This window comes from Megalopta genalis, unplaced genomic scaffold (assembly GCF_051020955.1).
Source record: "Megalopta genalis isolate 19385.01 unplaced genomic scaffold, iyMegGena1_principal scaffold0029, whole genome shotgun sequence".
Taxonomy (NCBI): Eukaryota; Metazoa; Arthropoda; class Insecta; order Hymenoptera; family Halictidae; genus Megalopta; species Megalopta genalis.
The window spans coordinates 2407971-2420769 of NW_027476098.1; the positions used below are offsets into that span (position 1 = coordinate 2407971).

Here is a 12799-nt window from a genome sequence, read left to right on the forward strand (position 1 = left end):
TAATAAAATTGGTATGACTACATATAAATATCTAAACAAAAAGATCTTACTTTAGAATATACATATAATAAATTAAGAAAAATTATTCATGTTTTTAGATCTTGCAACAATCTTTAAAAGATCAAGAAAAGTATCAATTTATGAAACTAAAAAGAAATTAGCATCAGAGAAGGACCTTACAGATAAAAATGTTGAAAGATTATTAATGCTTAGTAAAAATCGCATTAACACAAATGTAACAGTCAAGGTATCAAGTAGTTAAAAAATTTTTGGTTAATTTCCATATGAGATTATATTACTTAATAAATTGCTTACAGCTTTTAGATCGAGCAGTAAAGAAGAAATGTATTCCAAAGAAAGAAGAACCTAAAGAACCTGAAACTACTGAATTTACAGAAGAAGATTTTATGAAGTTTGAACAAGAATATGTTGATCATTAATTTATATATAATAATATAATAATAATAATATAATTAATATAAATCTCGTATTTCGTAAATAAATAAAAGTACACAGATATAAGATCTATTATCTACTTCTGAAGAACAAGAAGGGATAATACATGTAACCATTTTCAATATACTTTCAATTAATAACTTGAAATGTTTAATAGTGACAGTGAAAAAAGTAAAGTGATACTGCTTGTAACCATTATATTATTTCTATATATACTATATGGGTGATTGATTTACAATTTATTGATGACAACAAAATAAGATCATTATTTGGTTCTCAAGAATTAGCTTTAGTGGTACCTGCAGTTTCAGGGATTTGTTTTATTCGTGGATTACTTCTATTCAATATTTATCATGTTAAGTCATATTTTTCATATGATATATTGAGTAAACTTCATCACTTACAAGTTTTATATAAAAATTATATTTGTATTGGTGATTATTATCCATAAAAATATGTCAAAGAAGACAGCACATTGAGGTACTAAAAAAAATGGCACGCTCCACACGCTAAGTTGGTGCTCTACTGGATCCCTCTATCGGTGTTGATTACCCATAGCTTCGGCCCTGTCGGACAGAGAGAAACGAGCAGCGAAGCTCATGGCGGCAAAACGTCGTGTACATGTTGCTGACGAACATTTTCTTGACCTACTCAAAATATACATCGTCCTGACGCTTCTATTGGGCCGTTTCTTCTTCAGAAATGTTTACAGAATACGATCCTGGGTAGAGTTTTCGTGCTCAACAAAAAACTTTTCATAAAAATACAAAAATATTGCGCAGAAACTGCTCACGTCGACACTTTTTTAAACCTTGACATTAATTTATTGCTATTTAGGACCAAAAACAATTAATAAATCTCCTCTATCTTTTAACACCAATTAGAACTTTCTAATGTTTGTACTTTTCATGCAATACCTCATTTTTGCCGAAAATTTTGGGTTTTTACAAAAGTTCGTTTATTTAAAAAACTGAGGGTGTTGGAGCAATTCGGTTTTCGAATTCTTGATTAGGGAGTGAAGCTCTACAAGAATTTCATAGTGGCTATAGGAACCCAAAAATCGTGTCGGACAGTGTTATAATAGGACATTCATTTTTTGTGTATTAAAGAGAAGGCTGAAACTTGCATTCATATCCTCATATTATCCTCATATCCATATATTTAATGTAGTAATTACCTACAAAAAATTCTCAAACTCAGAGTTTTAGAGAATTTGAGTTGTATCATTTATTAAGTATATTACAATTGCTGAAATTATCAAAAACCCGTAAGTTATATTCGTAGCTAATGATTTTAAGTTTATATTGCGGAGAAACTACGCACATTGGTACTTTTTTAAACTTTGACATTAATTTATAACTATTTAGGACCAAAAACAATTAATAAATTGTATGTCATTATATGAATGCATTTAAAATTAAAATAATTTCATGTGACTACTTTATTTTGATTATTATAAAACTAATAATATGAATACCGATGAATACCGAAGCAAGGTGGTTTCAGCGACACCATAGTAAAGTCAATTTTACCGTTCCTCCTGAAATCACAAGTGCAAAGATTTCGTCAATGAGGCGTTGTGGAGGGCACTATCATCATCGTGGCATTTCTGAAGTCATCATCATCATCGAGGCATTTCTGAAGTCATCATCATCATCGAGGCATTTCTGAAGTCATCATCATCAAGGCATTCCTGAGGTCATCACCATCATCGAGGCATTTCTGAGGTCATCATCATCATCATTGAGACATTTTCTATCACTATTACATAATTGTTAATAGTATCATTCGCCTAGTTATTTAATTGAATTAATGTTGAGTTGAGTTAGGAATTTGAGTTATTTCGTTGAGGGTATATAAAGCTTTAAAATGTGGCGTGCTGATTTGTTAAAGAAACTAAAATGAAAACGTAAGCTGAACCTGACTAGTAGCAAAGATTTTGAAGTAGAAGACATAACAACTACATTCGAAATAAGCTCATCTGAGGATTGTTCATCACAGCAGTCTTCTGTAAATAAGGAGTTGCAACCAATTCATATAGATGGAGATTTGTCTCTATCAAAATCTTCATCTGTTGAAATTTCATCTTCTTTGTCGAATCTTCCACTCACTTCTTCTGCAGTTTCTCTTCCAAATAGTAATTTATCATTCACTGAGCCTGAAAATGCATATCTATCATTAAAATTAGCCACTGAATTGGTGCCGAGATTTCGAGGAAAATCAAGTTCTTTATTTAAGTTTATTAAACAATGTAGGCTTGTTAGATCGCTAGATAGAAAATTTATTAGCTTTAATAAAGAATAAAATAGAAGGATATGCATTATAATTAATAGAAAATAGACAAGAACCAAATAATTTGGATTTTTAGCAAGAGCATATGATTTCCATCACATATATAATGTATTAATGATAGTTACACAAACAGATAAAGAAAGTATAAAAATCTATGGTCAATGGTTATATGAAATGTTAAATAAGGGTTTAGGTGCAGCTAAAGAAAAATACCATTGTAAAGAATTACCAGGAGTAATAATCTTATTAAAATGAACAGTAATAATTAGATTTCATAGATGCTTAAGAGATGTTCATATAAGTATGTTAATTTCAAAAGAGGAAATAGATAATTTAGAAGAAGCAATAGAGTTAGGAGTACGGTTAGAACAGGCGGTGTTATAAATGGGGCCGTAGAGATTGCCCAGAATTTCAATGTAATCGGGATAGATTGTTTGGTACTAAATTATCAAATAATCTTCTCAATATCCATTGTAATTTTTGCAAAAATTGATAAAAGGAAGTCAGAAAATATCTTCAACAGTTCTCATTCTCAAAAACAAAGATTTAAACTCGCACAAGACTTCGTACAAGGGCACAGTACAAAGTCGTCCTCAAATTACAAGCGCCAAATCCTCAGGTATAATTACCAAATTAGCTTGAATGATCTTTCTTCTTTACTAATCATTTCAGTTCAACACGAAATCTTTAATAAAAACTCATGTTGTTTCTTAGTTAATACTGGTTCTCAAGTAAATCTAATAAAAAGAGGTTATTTTAGTAAAGAAATAGAGATAAATTTTGAAGTCATCTATTACTTAACAGGAGTAGTCATTACAAATGGGGAATTGATAATTTCCATAAAAAATGTTGACGTTAAATTGCAAGTAGTAGATGATTCGCTTCTCATTAAAACAGCTGGAATACTTGGTATGCCGTTTTTAGAAAATCAAGAAATTATTTTAAAATTTAAAAGAACTTACCAAATAGATTTTTAATTAATGAAAAACAATATCCTCTTTGTTCCACTATTACGTTAGAATTATCACCTCGCACTAAAATCCTAGTTTCTCTTCCAATAAAAAATAGCATTCAGAAGGTTATATGAATAGATTGGATACAAGCAATGGAGCATATGTTGGGGAAGTATTAACAAGACAAAAGACTGGTTATATTAAAACCTTCGCTAAACACCATTGCCGACAGAGTAAGGGTACAGTCATCGAGTTGGAGGAATTTGAAATTAAACCAGATTCTTCACGCTCAGCTCGAGCAGATCTTAAAATAAATAAATTGAAAGATAAAATAAATAGATTAATTGAATTGGTTAAAATTTTTAAGTTAGAACATTTAAACGACTTAGAAAAAGGATGTATACTTAAAATTATAAACGAATTTCCTTATCAATTTTATTTACCGACACAAAATCCAAACTACTAATGAAATATCAATTAACACGAAACAATATCGTTTTCTTCAAATTCATAAAGACGAAATTAAAGGTCAAATGAAAACTTTATTAGAAAATAATATAATTCAATGTCGGCTGAAATGTCTTGCATCAGGCGTGTCGTAGTGGTGGGGAATGATAATGAAATTGATAAAGTGTGTTCACCATTGTCTGACCTGTCGGTTGAAATGCCCTGCATCAGGCGAGACATTGTGGCGGGGAATGATAATGAAATTAATAAAATGTGTTCACCATTGTCCGACTTGTTGACTGAAATGCCCTGCATCAGGCAAGATGTTGTGGCAGAAAATTATAATGAAATTGAAAAAGGAGCTTGCCATTGGATCCGACCTGTGGACTATGTCCAGCATCATAACGATCTGGCAATGGGGAATAATAGCGGAAATAGTGAAAATAAATCAATCTTACCAATAATAGTAAGAGAAAATATCAAGGCAGTTTTGGCAATAAATGATTTAAGTTCAATGATTTATACAGAAAAATAATGTTGTTAATTTTATAAGTTCAAATCTCAAATCAATATCACAAATTAATGAAAATTTAATTTCTCAAGGTAAATTTAATATAGAGAATTTAAAAGGGTACAATTTAATGTAGGAAAAGCATTAGCTACTTATCAAGATAAATATTATATTTTCCATCTAGTAGTCAACAAAATTTCCAGTGAAAATATAGAAATTGAAATAGTAAAATCATTTTTGGCTTTAAAACATCTTTTGACTTCATTAGGTATAAAATCATTTATATCAATAATCTGGAGCCAATTGACTAGTCTCAGCTAAAAGATATTTTATATGAAATATTCAATGATCTTGTATACAAAATAATAATTTGCGAAAATGAAATAATTATTTCATTTGAATCTAATAGAAATAAAATTCTTAAAAAATGTTACGAATCAATAATAGGAGGCCATCAAGGCATAAGGAAAACTTACAAACGTTTATGAGAAAAGTACCATTGACCAGGTATGAGGAAGGATACTGTACAGTTCATGCGTACATGTCCCATTTGTTAGAGAAATCAGGTAGTCTTTGCGAGAAAAAGATAACCCATGTGTATCACAGATGCTCCTAAAAAGGCTTTTGATAAGGTACAAATAGATATAGTTGGTTCTTTACCTCTAACTAAAAAGAAAAAAAATAGAAATTATTTGATATAAGAAGTATTACAGTAGCAGTTACTTTTGCCCCCCCCCCCCCCGTGTCCGCTACCTTGTCGTGGTGAGGGGGCTTCGTGCCCCAATGATCCTCAAGGCTGTGCCGGCGGGGATTTTATTCCCTGGCAGGTTCTACCTAGCCGGAGTGGCTTGAGGTGAGGGGCCAACTAAAGTCGGACACATACCGTAAACCTGTGGTCATGATTGGCGGTGGCGGTCTGTGGCCACCCAGGGTTGAGAGGCGACCCCCGAACTAGTCCTCGCGTAGGTTGTTGCTACTACCGAGTCGATGGATGCGTCGACGATGAAGGCATTTTAGACCGTCAGTGCGTCGTACATGTAGTACTTCGCATAATGGCGAGGCCCGAGATTAAGCATGCGGGCTGTGGCGTGTTCATGTACAGCATTGAATATGCTGTACTACTCCTTAGCGGGGGACTGTTGTCACTTGTGGCTGCAGTCCCCCGCGTCACGTTATGCGGTTTTTCTGGTCTAACTGGAATGCCGCATTTTCGTTGTCTGAACACGCCACGAAGCAACACGCCGTCGGATTGAATGTTGCTGCTGAGTCGATAGGTGCATCGGCGATGAAGGCACTCGAGAGACCGTCAGTGCGTTGTACATGTAGTGCTTCGCATAATGACGAGGCCCGTGATTAAGCAAGCGGGCTGTGGCGTGTTCTTGTGCAGTATTGAACATGCTGCACTACTCCCATCCGGGGGACTGTTGTCACTTGTGGCTTCAGTCCCCCGCGTTACGTTATGCGGTTTTTCTGGTCTGACTGGAATGCCGCATTTTCGTTATCTGAACACGCCACAAAGCAACACGCCGACGGAGTGAATGCTGCCGAGTTGACGGATGCATCAGATGCATCGGCGATGAGGGTATTTTGAGACCGCCAGTGCGTTGTACATGTAGTACTTCGCATAATGGCGAGGCCCTTGAACTAAGCATACGGGCTGTGGCGTGTTCATGTACAGCATTGAATATGCTGTACTACTCCCTACCGGGGGACTGTTGTCACTTGTGGCTGCAGTCCCCCGCGTCACGTTGTGCGGTTTTCTGGTCTGACCGGAATGCCGCATTTTCGTTGTCTGAGCGCGCCACGTAGCAACATGCCGCTGGATCTAGAAATCGGGATGCAACCAATCACCTGGGCAACCCAGGCCGCAAGGGGCAAACGTGCCCTAGCCACACTTGAGCCTCCACGAAAAAGGTACCGCTGGATAGCTCGTGTTCTCAAAACGCAGCGAACCGAACGAAGTGTGGTGGAGAGGAAGAGGCAGCCTCTCCGACTGCTGTCTCCCGCGTGTTTGCCGTGCGTGGCGACCCTTGTCGTCGGAAAAGAGGATCCTGGGATCTGAGGGGGCCCTCTCCTGCGGGTGAGACGTCCCCAACACGTACCTTTGGCCTCTGCTTCGGCTAGATGGGAGGCTGGACGAGAAAAGCAGCCCTGGTCCAGTCAATCGGCTTGGAACGACCATACGCTTCGGCGAGTGGGTTCTGACGGGCGAGGACGCGGGCTGGGTTGAGCAATCGGCCCAGTCAGCAGACTATGTCCGGTGCGTAGCCCTAACCCAGCCTGATGGCGGGTTCCAAAATGTGTGGGTCGGTGGTGGCCGGGGAGCGTACCGGATGAAGGCAAAGATCTAACTATGGGATCTAAATTGAAAGTACAAATTGAACGTTCGAAGTCGGCGGGTCCAGCTCCTACTCGGAGTGAAGCCGTCGCCACAGACGCGGAAGCTACAGCAGCAGCTGTTAGCCCTCCTGCGTCTGCGAAAAAGACAAGGTCCGGGAAGGTGCTGAACATCGCCAATCCTCGTGTGACCTTGGAGAGATGCGTGACACCCACGCGAGCGGTCTCGGTGAAAACTGAGGCCACGGTAGAAGGCGCGCCGGACACCGGTAACGTGGGGACAGCGCCCAAGTCGGGGGACTCCCCCAGCCGCAAGGCTGGGAAGGAGAAACCCAGAAAAATCGAATCAGTCAAAGACACGCTCGTGAAGGTGCAACCGGCACCCGTGCGTGTCGAAGACCCCGAAGGTGGCGGTTGGAAAACCGTCACCAAAAAGTCGAAGCGTGCCAAGCCAGTCGCACCTACTGGCAAGGCCGCAGCAAACCAGGCCAGGAAATCGAAGGGGACGGTTTCCGGGCACAAGGTACGGCCTCTCGATCTCGTGAGAGACGAAGCCTTCAGGCGAGTATCGGAGATACGGACCTTTTGCTTTCGACCCGAGTCGAAAGTCAACAAGGAGTCCGGGTCGAAGATACTAGCAGAAGTCGGAGCACTCAACGAGTTGGTCCAGGAGCTGATTCAACGAAACAGCTTCGTCGAAGGGCAACTCGCCGCGGTCAGGGCGGACCTAAAAGCGCGTCCTGCCGTAATGAGTGCGGCGCGACCTGGGCCGTCCAAGGGAACCCTCCCGAAGACGGTCTCCAATGCCGCGCAGTTGACCTACGCCCAAGTGGCAAAGGTCAACCAGTCAGCGACTCCGGAGGCGAGAAGACCACCGACACAATACGTGGTGCGTATCTTCCCGCCAAAGGATAAAGGACAGAACAGCGATGCTACTAAGAGAGCTGTTCTGTCGATCGTAAAACCTGCGAAGGAGGCGATCCGTGTCAGATCGGTTCGACGCATCCACTCCGGTGGCATCGTCGTCGAAACCGATCGCAAGGAGGACCTAAAAGCCTTCGTAGGCAATAAGAAGCTGGCGAGTGCGGGACTGTCCGTCTCCTTGCCCAGCAAACGGGACCCCGAGGTCCTGATTTATGACATTCCGAAAGGGATGGGCAAGGAGGAAATTGCCTCCAGTCTTTGGAGGCAAAACCTCTCTGAGGCGTCCCAGAAGGATGTGCCTTCGGGTGTTCGGGTCAGTCGCATGGCTGGCAAGACCCCGGAGACAGCCAACTGGGTAGTGGCCGTCAGTCCGCAGATTCGTCGGCGGCTGGCGCAGAGAGGGGACCGGGTGTACCTCGGGTGGAGTTCCTGTCGTGTGCGGGACTTCATACAGGTCACCCGATGCTATAAGTGCCAGCGCTTCGGGCACACGGCGAAGCGCTGCAAATTCAAAGAGGATGTCTGCGGACATTGTGCCGAAAAAGGGCACGGGTATGCGCTCTGTAACAGGAAGAGCAAGCCTCCGGTTTGCTCCAACTGTAAAGACAGAGGGCGACCATCTGAGCATAAGTCGCGAGACCCGGCCTGCGCCTCCTATCAGGAAGCGCTGGTTTTGGAGATGTCTCGTATAAGACGCGAATAATAATTTGAATCTCGAATGGATAGTACAAACGACCGGCGACGCTCGAGAGTCATACGGGTCATGCAGCATAACATGCAGCGGGCCCGAAATGTGACCGACGAAGTCCGGACTGAGATGCATAGGCGAGGGGTAGATGTGTTGCTTGCACAAGAGCCATATAGCTGGCGGGGTACTGTGCCCGGGCTAGGCTTGAGAACGAGGCTGATCACGGCAGGCGAACCGGTGATGGCTGCAATAGCGGTCAGAAACCCGGATCTAACCGTGGTCAAAGTCTCTAACTTGTGCGACACGCATTTGTCCTGTGTCAGCATCTCGGGTTCGTTTGGGAGCTTCTTCCTGATCAGCCAGTACTTTCAATGCTCCGATGACGTTGAATCAGGTCTGGCGCGATTGGAGAGAGCTCTTTCCGCACTTAAGCATAACCGAGTCATTATCTCTGCCGACGTTAACGCAAAATCAGCCCAGTGGGGCAGCGCGGAGACGGACGTGAGAGGCCGTAAACTCGAAGAGTTTATCGTGAGCCATGGCTTGGTTGTCTTGAACGAGGCTGGAAACGCTCCGACGTTTTCCAGCCCTAGTGGACAGTCATACATCGACGTCACACTATCGACACCTGATATTTGCGACAAGGTGCGAGGTTGGAAGGTCCGCGAGGACCTGACGACCAGCGACCACCGAGTCATAGAGTTTTCTTTGAGTTTTTGCGCCGAGGACGGTGCTGCCGAAATTAGTAGCAACAGCAGCACCAACCGGAACGGATTATTACCAAGGTTCCGACTCCGAAGCGCAAAATGGCCCGAGTTCGACAAGGCGCTGCAGGAAAGTAAGAGGAGTATATCCCCCGATCCATTGAACAATAAGGGGGATGTCGAACATCTAGCACAGGAGATCGAAAGAATGATCGTCCAAGCGTGCGACTCCTCGATGCCAACCAAGCAGTGGCATTCAAAATCCGTCCCATGGTGGACGGCCGACCTGACGAGGCAAAAGAGGCGAGTCTACAAACTTAGACGAGCCTCGCAGAACGCAGCATGTTCAGAGGAGCAGAGGGCGGCCAAGAGGACCGAGTATCTTAAACAGAGAAAGGCCTACAAAGCCGCCATCAAAGCTGCTCGGTCGCACAGCTGGCGTGCATTCGTGACCGAGCAGGGAAACAAGGAACCCTGGGGCCTCATTTATAAGATCACGAGGCAGAAGATGACAGCCAGCACGGTCATCTCGAATATAAATCGTAACACTGCCCAGGGTTACACCACAGACTGGGACTCCACCGCTTCCGCGCTGCTGGAGGGGTTAATTCCGGACGATAGCCCCGCGAATGACTCCCCGGATCATGCGCGAGTCAGGAGGGAAGCTGCCATCGAGCCGGAGAGTGAGGACGCCAGTCCCTTCACCCTCTCGGAGCTCAGATCGGCGGTCAACCGACTGAAGAGCGGCAAGTGTCCAGGCCTAGATCGGATCGAGCCGGAGATTTTAAAACGTTCGTGTAATACAATCTCACGCGAGCTCCTCCGACTCTACAACGGATGCCTGGCACACGGAGTCTTTCCCGTGGAATGGAAAGTCGGGTCCATCATTACCATCCTTAAAGGACCCGAGAAACCTGAAACGGAGATAAAGTCCTACAGACCAATATGCTTGCTTTCGGTCGTAGGCAAAGTCTTGGAGAAGCTAATCGCTACGCGATTAGCTAGTTTGTTTTTGCACCCCGACTACGCCTCCGATCGGCAATACGGATTCAGGCCGCATCGATCCACGACTGATGCCGTGGTAAAGATGAGGGAGCTTGCGTCCGGTCGAGAGGAAAAGTACGTCGTGGGTCTGCTCTTCGACATTGCTGCGGCCTTTGATAATGTCTGGTGGCCAAGCATACTCAACGCGTTGAGGAAGCGAGGCTGCCCAAAAAACCTACTTAGATTGGTGGTCGACTACTTCGACGGCCGCGTGGTGACTATGGTGTCTGATCGCGGTGCAGTGCGGAAGAAAGTCACTAAGGGCTGCCCACAGGGATCGATTCTTGGTCCGAGCTGTTGGAACTTAGTCTTCGACGAGGTTCTACAGCTCTTATCGAACGCCGGGCTCGCTTGCGAGCCCATCGCCTATGCAGACGACCTTCTTGTCTTGATCTTCGCGAACAGCAGGAAGGGTCTAGAAAGCAATGGCCAATTGGTTGTGGACACCATTTCTCGCTGGTGCGACCAGCAGAAATTGTCGCTGTCTGCGACCAAGACCGAGATGTTATTCTTAAAAGGCTCTCTCGACAGAGAGAGGCCACCTGTGATAAAAGTAGGAGGTCGGAATATTGCCGCCAAGGACTCTGTGCGTTACCTTGGCGTGCATTTTGACTCTAGACTGGGTATCCATTCCCATGTCGAGTATTTGAATGCCAAGTCCTTGCGAACGTTTAATGCGCTAGCAAGGATTGCTAAGTCGAACTGGGGATTGGGATATCGGACGATGCGTACTTTGTACCGCGGCTTGTTTGTCCCAATCGTCACGTATGCTGCCGCGGGCTGGGCAGACCGCCTTACCTCTGGGACGAGTAAAGTGCTCACCAGGGCGCAGAGGCATGTTCTGCTTGGCTGCGTCAAAGCCTACAGGACAGTCTCCACTGATGCGATCCCCGTGATCGCCGGGGAGATACCTGTGGACTTGGCGATAGCGGAGTTCAGCTGCGTGTACAAAGCCAGGAAGAAACTCGGGTTCCAACATGGAACCTATCAAGTGAGTCAGGCCGAATTGGCTGACGAAGTCGTCACCGAAGCCCAAGTTCGCAGAAGGCTGAGGGAGGCGACTTTAGAGATGTGGCAGCAGAGATGGTCGTCCTCGACGAAGGGTAGGGAAACCTTCCAATACTTCGGCGAGGTATCAGACCGTCTCTCAGCGAGCTGGATCAGAGTCGACCATGATGTAGCGCAGTTCTTGAGCGGACACGGAGACTTCCGTGCGAAGCTCAAGACGTTCGCCCTGGTCGACGACGAGTTGTGCGAATGTGGGGAGGAGGAAACTCCAAACCACGTCCTCTACGATTGTCAGCGTTACGTAGAGGACAGGGAACACCTACGCCAGGCGGCGATTCGAGAAGGATTTCAGTGGCCAATCGACAAAGCCAGCCTGGTGTCAGAGCAGCTGTTTCAGGAGTTCCGAAAATTCGCACGATCCGTAAGCAAGACTAAGAAGCGAACATAGAACGAAACTGCATACGGAGCGTGGACTCGTCCAGCTCCGTTGATGTACGGCATGCTGGGCGAACCCCTCGGGGTTCGTCCCCTCGGGCCAGGCTGAAGCCCCTCTTGCGGAGATAAAAGACTTTAACACTACTCCGTAAGAGTGCCTGGATTGGGTTGGACTCGAGGTGGCAGTGGGAGTAGCACGCTGTCTTCCCCTGATACGATGGTGAACGAAGGTAGAGCCCGAACACCAGGCACAAGTCGCAAGAGCGGCCGGTATGGTCCACCAAGGACTTAGGTACGGCCCGTCTCTCAGAGACCACAGTTTGACGACAACACTAACTGTGGTCATGATTTACAGGAACGGGGGTCTTGCCTTAACCGGCCGGACCGCGAGGATGACAACCTCTCTAAAAAATCCCTAGCCCCAAGCAGTGTTGCGCGGTGAAGAGGGCGTAGCTGGAGTAAGCGCCAGCTATGGTTGGTGGGTGCACCAATCATTAGCGGACAACCCCGGGGTACCTGGCGACCCCCCGGGCGTATTAGCCTTCCCCGGGTATGGCGGCTCTACCCGGGGTGACCTCTTTTCCGACCATTCTCGTGGGATCAACTATGGATTGTTCACAAATTAAAAAACCGGGGAGGGGGGAAACGAGAGGAAGGAGGAGGCGCGCGTGGCTAGCGTGCGCCTCGAGCGCATGGATGGGTCGGTGTTGCGGGAACTTCCCGCAACACGCGGCAGAGAGAGGTCCGCTGTGGACCTTGGCGAGTGCGATGGGGGAGAGGAGTCCGACCACTCGGTCTCCTCTCACCGCTCTTCGCAGAGCGCCCCTGGCTCCTCAACAGGGAGGGAGAGGGGAAGACCGCCGACTACTGGTCAGTACGTTGGCCTCTATGAGGCGAAACGTAAGCTGACGGAGGCCAACAGGGGCCTCATCGCGGCAATTTTTGACCCGGTGGCCCCGGGGCCGCAGCCCGGGAGATCGGTCGACCCGCTTCCGGACGA

At 45.3% G+C, this 12799-nt stretch overlaps 2 long non-coding RNA genes across 3 annotated transcripts; both read right to left on the reverse strand.

The window, feature by feature from the left end:
• Positions 1 to 1873: 1873 nt before the first annotated feature.
• Positions 1874 to 2510, reverse strand: LOC143260991 (uncharacterized). Its single transcript, XR_013035244.1, has 2 exons — positions 2421 to 2510; positions 1874 to 2178 (listed from the first exon to the last, which is right to left on the reverse strand). It is a non-coding gene; the product is annotated as an uncharacterized LOC143260991 (long non-coding RNA).
• A 58-nt stretch (positions 2511 to 2568) lies between these two features.
• On the reverse strand, positions 2569 to 3854 carry LOC143260992 (uncharacterized). Of its 2 annotated transcripts, none has more exons than XR_013035246.1 (3): positions 3711 to 3854; positions 3378 to 3485; positions 2569 to 2614 (listed from the first exon to the last, which is right to left on the reverse strand). It is a non-coding gene; the product is annotated as an uncharacterized LOC143260992 (long non-coding RNA). The 2 variants fall into 2 exon arrangements; XR_013035245.1 differs by having other exon boundaries at positions 3777 to 3838.
• Positions 3855 to 12799: the final 8945 nt, after the last annotated feature.